The sequence below is a fragment of the Carassius gibelio genome, chromosome A14 (genome assembly GCF_023724105.1).
Source record: "Carassius gibelio isolate Cgi1373 ecotype wild population from Czech Republic chromosome A14, carGib1.2-hapl.c, whole genome shotgun sequence".
Classification (NCBI taxonomy): Eukaryota; Metazoa; Chordata; class Actinopteri; order Cypriniformes; family Cyprinidae; genus Carassius; species Carassius gibelio.
In genome coordinates this window covers 22,895,868-22,905,066 of record NC_068384.1, presented here as the reverse complement: position 1 = coordinate 22,905,066, position 9,199 = coordinate 22,895,868, and the positions used below count along the sequence as shown (strand labels likewise).

The window sequence follows — 9,199 nt, the reverse complement described above, 5'->3', positions numbered from 1 at the left end:
TCCAGCTTCCATGTCCCGATCAAAAGGCTTCCTCAAAAGATGCTGGTGGTGTTTTTCTGGAGAGTAGTAAACCTCCGTAGCTCAGTGTTATTAACAATCCAATCAATTGTCAATGGATAAAATCAATCCCTGTCTCATTCAATACACATTAAACTCATAAAAACGTCACATTCCGTAAGTAAAATGGCATGAGAATGCCATTTAACGTTGGCTTCAAGGTCCCGGGCAAATGGGAAATTCCAGATAGCCTCACTGAGAGAGCATCTTCACTCCGTAATCTTACACTGGTTTGAGTATTTAGCAAATGATACTTTGCTTGGTTATTTGATTAGCAATCCAGTGTTCCTTCTGCCATCTCCCAGAAGGTTTTCAAAGAGCAGCCCGCAGGATAGCTCACATCCGTCCCATATTCCCTGCGGAAGTCTTTAATGTAAATTTCCTCCTGGGGCAACGCATGCAGCCTCTTTGCCTCAGTGCATTCCCTGCATGCTCGTATATGTGATTGATCGTCTGGTCTTGGCACGTATATATGAATTTTTTTGTATAATCAGTGTCATGGCACAAAGACAGACAGGGAAACCCAGCATGCAGTAATATCAAAGCAACATTACCCATAATCGCACATGTCCAGAGAGCCTCTCTTGGGATGTGCACTAACACTCTAATGTGGACGTGACTGACATGTACTGTAGTCTCACCACAGACCCTCCTCTTCTCTCCCCTCCTGATTTATGCCAATAAATGAAGCATCTCTCTCCTGCGCCTCCCTCTCTCTTTCTCTCTCCCACCCTTTCTCTCCTCCTCTCCTGCATTCACACTCTATCCCTCCCTGCATCTCAGTCACACTCGTTGGATCTCACAAAAGGAAGAGAAATGCATGCAAACCCAGCGAGGTGGAGAATACGAGGGAAAGTTGCACCCAGCAGTCGCTGAGAGCGAACGCACACCACAGGGATCCACCAGAGATGTAAGAGGTCCGAGCAGCCGCCCATCCCCCCGTCTGCTCAAGAAGACACCAGGGCCAGCTACAATGACCTGGGTGAACGGGAAAGAGCTTTCTGTGAACCTCCACTTGTGCAACTGCCAGCAAGTGCTTGAGCTGCCCAAATAGGAGGGCATGATTGGTTGGGCTGCAAGCGGCTGCTGCATGCTTCAAACATAGGTAAGGTGCCTAATCTAATTCAACAGATTTACCCTCTGAAGGGATCAATGTAATCCTCCACTGGGAATAATGCGAGCTGTCATTCTTTTTTTTTTTTTTTTTCTTTTTTTTTTGCTTTTCTTTCTAGGGGAAACTGTATACATTGTTGTCAGATTGGGATGTTTGAGGGAAAGTGTGGTTCCAACGAAGTTTGAAAATATGAAAGAGATATGAAACAAACTCATGCCTTGGGGATGCTTGGAAAGATCCTCATTAAAATTCAGTGTGTGTGGCAAAGCAGACAGTAAAAAAAAGGAACGATGCCTCAAGCAATCACATCTACTTTATTCTCAAATGAACAGTAATGCGAGCCATAGTCTTCCTCTTGCATAATCATAATTAAAACTCACAAATCTGTCAATGAACTCTGAATATGCCGACCAAAGGCTGTAAACAACATCATCTGGCGGCTTTGACAAGTGGATTTCACCTTTCACTTGAGCATGTCTTGCATCAATAAAACTGGAATATTGAGTTAGCACGCATTAAATGCACTATTGGCAGAAGTGATGTTTAATTTGCAGTGGGCTGGGGATCTGTGAAAGCCTTTGTGGGTGGGGGTGAGAGGTCTCTCAGCTATATGTTTAGTGACGGTGATTGATTCACACATGTCTATAATGTATAGTACTTCAGCTCACAATTTACATGCACCCAATCTGTGCAAATGAGGAAAATAACCACATTCAGTACACAAAATCAGCTGTGCTTACATTTGCATGCCTTTTTACATAATTATTAATAATAATGATGCTTGATTTTTGATGCTATTTGTAACTGGGTGAGTTGCAGTATTTTACTGTAGGGGAAATGTTGATCCCTGGCATTGATTATTGACATGTTTAGTGAAGAGTAGAAATCTTGTTTTGCGAATGTTGAGAATGGATAGGAAGGTATGACTAAGTGATTTTAGTTTTCTTTTTAATTTTCTTTAACCATTAAATGCATGATTTGCTAGAGGACCCAACAGCTTTGAAAACTGCATCATCATGTCCTTTATATTCAGTGCCTGATTTGCTGTCAAGCCCACTGTTCTGCTCCACGTTTACTCACATGTCCAGTGCAATCTAATTTGAAAAGATTAAAGCGGTCATGTGGTCTCCTGAGGAATTAACAGTTATATGATATTCAGTGTCTCTTTAACACAATGGTTGGCTTGCATCCAGAGTCAGACACAGCAGCTCATATGCATGCAAATGCATACTCCAAACCAGTGCAATTTTCAGTTCGACACAACCCGATAAAAGTTTATGACAGCACAAGGAAGCACCACACTGCATTTCCGAGATTGAACCTGCATAGATATGTTTCATTTAGAGGTGACTTGAACTGCGCAACATACATCACACTGCTGAACAGCAAACTGTACAATGGCCATGTCACCTGCTTTAAAGGGACAAACAGCAGGTGGGAAGTGTACAAAGGGACAGTATTGGGATTTAATTATAGTAGCATGGTACTTTGATGTTTACCGTTATATTAAAAGATCATCATGTAGTATGTTATTAACATAGTACTTTATAATACTTCATACAATACCAAACAACTTTATCACTGTCCAGTTTGATCCTTGACATAGGAACAATGTCTCTTGTTTTACTTGGTACTCTCTAATGATAATAAAAAGTATTTTCACATAATTTCAGCTCACGTCAATATTCCACGTCCACTTATTTATTTGTGAAAAACTGTGAACTAAGTAAACAAATTTACAGTCATTATTGCAAAATAAATACATTCTGGGTGAAATAAAGATCTGGGGTCTGTTCTACTAATTCAGTTTAGCTGGCTACTCCAAGGAAGTTTTTACATTAGTTTTGATAATTTTGTAATGGAACAAAAGTATGTCTGCTTTTACCAGTCTTTATCCCATAGAAACTCTCCAGAACCATATTAAATCAATCAACGTCACTTGACGTTTCTCAGATGCTTCAGATTAAAACACACTGCACAGAGAAATCATTTCAGACTTTCATCTGATGGAGTGTCGTCTTTGTTTTTTTTTTCTTCTTCTTAATTTTAAGCTACATATAAAAAAAATATGAACTGGCCATTTTTCCAGTCTCCAGCATCCCCTCAACCCTGTAGTGTAGGTTTGGATTGGGGTACATTAAAATGTATTATTAATTTGTGTTGTTGGTGTGTATGTACTGTGTGTGTGTGTGTGTGTGTGTGTGTGCATTTTCTTCCTTCCTTCCTTTCTATTTTCTTTTCTTTTTTTGTAAGTGTTCTGCAATTATAAACATTCTCCTCTTTGAATTATATTTTTGTACTTAGCCTTTAAATGCTGCTAGCTAGTTTAACACCTAATAATAGTAATTAGATTATTTTCATCTTTTTTGATTGAAATAAAAACTTTAATATTTTATTTTAATATTTTATTGACTTGAAAACTTTAAAACTCTATAATTTACTCTTTAATATTTTAAATCAATGTTTGGTTTAATAGGCCTATATTTTCTTGTTATAAATCTAGATAAATTCACTTACATTGACAGATATTTTAAATATTGTATGTCACTATTTTCCTCAAGCTTTTGTGACACCAGTGCTATTTCCTTTTGCTGTGTAAATGTGTTTTAATTTTTCATAATGATCTCTTCATTATCAGCCATGAAATAATTCACACTTATTCTTGCCACTTAATGCAGGTTGGATCCGTTTTTTTCTTTTCTTTGTTGTTGTTTTTTCCTGATCATACAAAACGATGTGCATTAGCACTAACACAACTTACAAGATGATAGGATGACAGTAAGACTTTGTATGTAACTTCTTCTTCAGAAGGGTCTTGCTGGTTTGGCAATCTGGGCACGTTCTGAGTCTTTATTGGGTCCTACATGACACAAAGGAGGTCAAAGGCTGGGTTAAAATTAGAAACATGACTCAAGCCTTTCAGCTGTAGGTGCTAAAGGAGTCAAAGGACTGATGTTATTTATTAATAAAGGGTGTTAGACAAACAGGCTTCTGGAGACTTGGAGTCCTCTTTCTGAACACAGAACTGAATGATCTAATTTTACATGGATAACTAAACAATCTATTTTGTAAAACTCATCGTGCATATGTTTTATTTACTTTTCCCTATAAAATGTATTATTGTAAACCAATGTTTCAGTTAGATCGTATAACATAAAGTACCAGTGTTAGTGGTAGTGGAGACCAGCTCATTGTAAGTCTGAGTTCGGGCCGAGACCTGAGTAGGTTGAGTCAGATTCAAGACCGAGATCAGAGGCAGGTCTGTATGATTCAGACAGTGTAAATATACTTTCCTTTGGAGTGAATGGATCTTGGTTTAGTGTCAGTGTCTAGCAAATCTTTGCAGTGTGCTCTGGTCTAGAGACACAATAACACAGAGCAGTCAACATGCGTGAGCCATCACAGACTTTAAAACATATCCACAGTGTTGTATACTCCAGAACCAATATAAGTCAGTATGAGTCAACCCGGATCCAGTCCATGACAAGACCAAGGAAATGAACATTTGATTTGGACCTGGACTCAAAATGTTCTAGAGAATGAGTCAGATCTTGAGTACAACACCGTGAAGTACATTTTTAATTTAAAACAATTCTGATGATATTCTGGCAAAAAGAACTAGCTTATAATTTGAAAACTTGATCCTCCTTGGAAGGTCAAAACTAACATTTTAGCAAGACGTTGTACCAAAACCCCTCTCTTTTTAGCGTAGCATGTGTATATAAACAGAATATTATATCAATAGTCATATGTTGATTGCTAGAGTTGATGTGAATGCAGTAGACCGAGCTGAGAGCTCAAGTGCAGTGACACAAAAGGCTATTATAAAAACTGTGAACATTTCACCAATTAACCACCGTGGCATCTGCGATTAGCCATCAAAAAGTCAATTTAGAGACCACTATCATTCATTCATTCATTTATTTGTGTATCAGGACCATTTTATTGTTTTGTTGGTTTACATATATTAAATGCAAATGTTTGAATGAAAAGGAAAAACAAGTTTTAAACAGCTTTTATTTTTATTTTCTTGTACATTTGAATGTGCCCTGTTTCATCTAAAATGCCATTCAGTGTGTAACAATATTTTATATATCGAAGAATCCTGTCCTATTTAGAAAAATACTCATTCTATGACATTAAAAGACATTATTTAATGATCACAATGCAGTACCACATACTAATGAATTAATTTTAAATATTTACCGGTCTCTGCCACTATCCTTCAAAACAATAGGCTTTACTCATCAACAAGTGTTTAATCATTTAAGATATAGTCAAATTTGTTATGAACACTTTTTTATAATGATGATGGAACAGTCTGTTTAAAGTAAACACTTTACTTGCATTTCATATGCTTTCTATTTATATTTAACCAAATCTAGGTAACACTTTATTTTAAGGACCAATTATTACTATTAACTTACCGTTTATTAGCATGCATGCTACTAGCATACTTGCTGTTTATTAAAACTTATAAAGCACATATTAGTTAGCACATTAATTAGTTCTGCATGGCCATATTTAACAACTACATAACTTTTAGTAAGTAGCAATTTAGCAGTTAATGAGGGAAAACACTTAATCAATCAATCAACCAATCAAGTAATTAATTAATTAGAGAATATGCATTCCCTATTCCAGAGCGTAACCAAAATGCAAAAGTTTTGGGAACAGTTCTCACTAGTAGTTATGATTTTTCCATCAGTAAACTCTTAATTTGCTACTGATTATTAGTTAGTAAGGTAGTTAAGTTAAGGTATGGGGCGGAAATATTGTCATGGAGATTATGGCATTAATATGTGCTTTATATGTACTAATATGCTAGTGATATGCATGCTAATAAACCATTAGTTAACCCTCTGAGGGGGTTTTAGGGCCCTGGAGAAGTCTTGACATGCCCTATCTTAAAAACATATTAATAGTGAATGTCTGAATACAAACTGTGCTACATGAGTGTACAGTACATGTTTGTGTTTTTAAGAAAACAGCGTTAATGCATGGTTAGTGAAAAACTAAAATGTTTAAACACTGTAGTGAGAATTGGTCCTTAAAATACAGTTTTGTTCCCCTTTTGTAAATTTTATTTGATGTGGACACCCAAAATATTTTCATACTGTATATCAAAAATGTAAAGTTGTAAGTGATACAAACTTTAATGTATACAAAATTTTAAAGATCAAATGATCTAGCATTAGTAGTAGTAGTAGTAGTAGTAGTATAGTTGTTGTTGTTGTTGTTATTATTATTATTATCATTACAGTAATGGGACATTTTGATTAAATGTAATTCATACATGTTTTTGTAAAATGAAAATTTTGGTGGGGGGAAGCAGTTTGTGTCCAAATTTGTATGAATTTATAATCAGCAGGACAGGGAATTATCTGAAGCAGGTGTCTTGTGGTTGGTTCATTATATGTGCATCAATCATCTACCACCGCTAATAATGATGCAGTCAAGCCCTCGGCTATCACCACATCACAGTCCATGCACGGCCTTAACCATAGCTTTTTTTGTGATCTCCATTTAGTTCCCATGGAAACCTTTTGTAACTCATGGCAGAATAAATGAAAACAAAGATCCTGTGTGCAGACGGAGAGAAAGAGAGGGAGCTGTGGATGAGAGTCCACCTACTCATGGAGCTGGAACAGAATAGCTCTTAGCATGGTCAAAGTGCACTGCTACATCAACACTACCGCTCTCACGCTCCTCATGCTATAAATACAGCACCGCAAGAGCTCACTCTGGATCAGCCAATTCACGCAAACTTGATTGTATTTACAGGTTTTTTTTTTGTTGTTGTTTTTTTTTTACAAATGTGCCTAATCTCACTGGCCATGAATCATCAGTGCATGTTGTTCTAATGAAAATAATGTGTGTATGCATATGATCCAGTCTCACCCTACACTGTATTCTGCTGAATATACATTTCACAGGGATGGCTGCAGTGTAAAAGTGTCTACCTGTTTCAACTTAATAAATTAAATTCAGTTGCTGCCTTAAACATTTACGTTTAATCAACTTGCCATTTAAATTTTAATTGCATTATAACACGGCCCTGTGGAATACTTGTTTCTGATTGGTCAGCCATCACATCGCTCAATAACAACCGGTAAAAGCTGATAACACAGGTTCATCCGGGTAACTGAATTTGGCGCTATATGCTTTCTAGATACCGTTTTCTTTTGGTGGAAGCTTTTAAGTTTTTTTAGCCAATATTCAAAATGGTGTACATTTCATTATATCATTCTGGTATCGTTGACTCGCTTGTTTCATACAAACACAGCCACACTTGTTTTGTTCACTGTAATGGATTATGAAATAACTAACAAACTAGTAAGATTTAAAAAAAGCTTTGTCTTAAATCAGTATCTTTTATCGCTATAATTGTTTATGTGGTTTCCCTTTAATGTCCGTCTAGTTTGAATATTTAAACTCAAATCAACATTTTGTGTCTAAATAGTTACTTATGTGACAAGAAGTCGTGTAATAAGCGGGATAATGTACATCCCGCCGGTTGTTATCGCAGAATAACCCCCTTCAGGGTGATACATCGCCCTCTTGGGGTTATTTTTGCTGGATGTACATTATCCCTTCCTTAAACCAACTTATAAATCAAGTTGAAGAATATAACATAAAGTTATAGTAATGTAAAAACTGTTTGTTTACTTATTGATCATATCATTTTTACAGTGTGGGTTGGTTGGTACACCTCATATTATTTATTAAATATCTGTGGTGGAACAAATATTACATTTACCCAACTAGATACAAATTAAAGCTTAAATCCTTTGATGAGAATCTAACAAATGTAATGCAACAAATTGTTACTGTTCCATAGAGTAGTGGGCAAAAGTGATGTCTGGCGTAAAATTGACTTTGAATATCTTGTATCTGAAATCATGCTGATAGAGATTTTCTAAGCATATTGTGTAGTGTAGGTGTGTTTGAAGAGGGTAAAGTCTTTGCATGTGCGCCACATTTCAGTGGTCTCATTTGTGGTATGCTTATTGATTCTTGGGTATTCTGTGCTCTTTCAAAAGATGTGTAATAGTGTCTCCTACTGTATAACAGTGAAATCACAGAAAGCCATAAAAAAAGCCAATTTCTGGGAAAGAGTTGCAAATATTGTGCAAATGCCCCTTCATATATCACTTTTGGCCACTGCTGCATGTGAGTGAACAACTCTTTGTACACAAATTATTGGTCATATATGCAGTATATTATATGCATATTTTTTTTTTTTTTTTTCAGAATAACCCTGAAATGATTAAGTTAAAATCTGTGTTTTCAGTCAAAAATACTTCGATTTAGTCCACTCTTCAAGGCAGTAACGAGGCCTCCAAATGAGACACTACTGTAGACCATCCAATAGTACAGACTCTGAGATGCCATTTTTATTCAACACACATGAAAATAAGGTCTATAGGTATATATGATATGTTGGCCTGTCTTATATCATTTTTAATGTTCACAACTCGTCCACTCGAGATTTGTTGAAACATAGGTTTTCATTGTTTTGTCAAGTGAATGTTTGACACTCAGTACTGCAAATTCTTAAATGAACTGTACTTCATCCCTCACAGCCCACAGTTTTGTTCCTATCAAAATGAATATGCGGTTGACTCTGACTGAGCTCTGTTCTTTGGAAACCTGTGAGTAGTCATCTCCAAACAGAATGCCAGGGGCATGTCAGGGCAGGAAAGGGCAGCTTTATTTCACTGAGCATGGTACCAGAGGAGTTTTGTGCCCCTTTGAGTTGCAGTGCATAAGTTGCATACTCCATTTTTTTTTCTTTGGTAGTTCATGGAATTTGTATTTATTTTGAGTCTGATTTTATATATGCTCGCATTTGTTACTGAAGACTCTTCTGTTTCAATAAATCTGTAAATAGATCAGCTCCACATCACAGACATCTCATCAGAGCCAAGAGTGCACTCCAATGCAGAAATACAGCATTTTAGAAGGAAATAGATTGCAAATTGCATTCCTTGAAGATGTGTAAAAATAACAGCAAGAGCTATAAAG

At 36.4% G+C, this 9,199-nt stretch overlaps 1 protein-coding gene across 2 annotated transcripts in view; it reads left to right on the top strand.

The window, feature by feature from the left end:
* Positions 1 to 854: 854 nt before the first annotated feature.
* LOC128026857 (FERM and PDZ domain-containing protein 3-like) overlaps positions 855 to 9,199 on the top strand; it is a 132,871-nt gene continuing 124,526 nt past the window's right edge. For both annotated transcript variants that reach the window (XM_052614097.1, XM_052614093.1), the window contains exon 1: positions 855 to 1,162. The gene's annotated coding sequence lies outside the window, so the exon portion shown is untranslated. The remainder of the gene's footprint in view (positions 1,163 to 9,199) is intronic.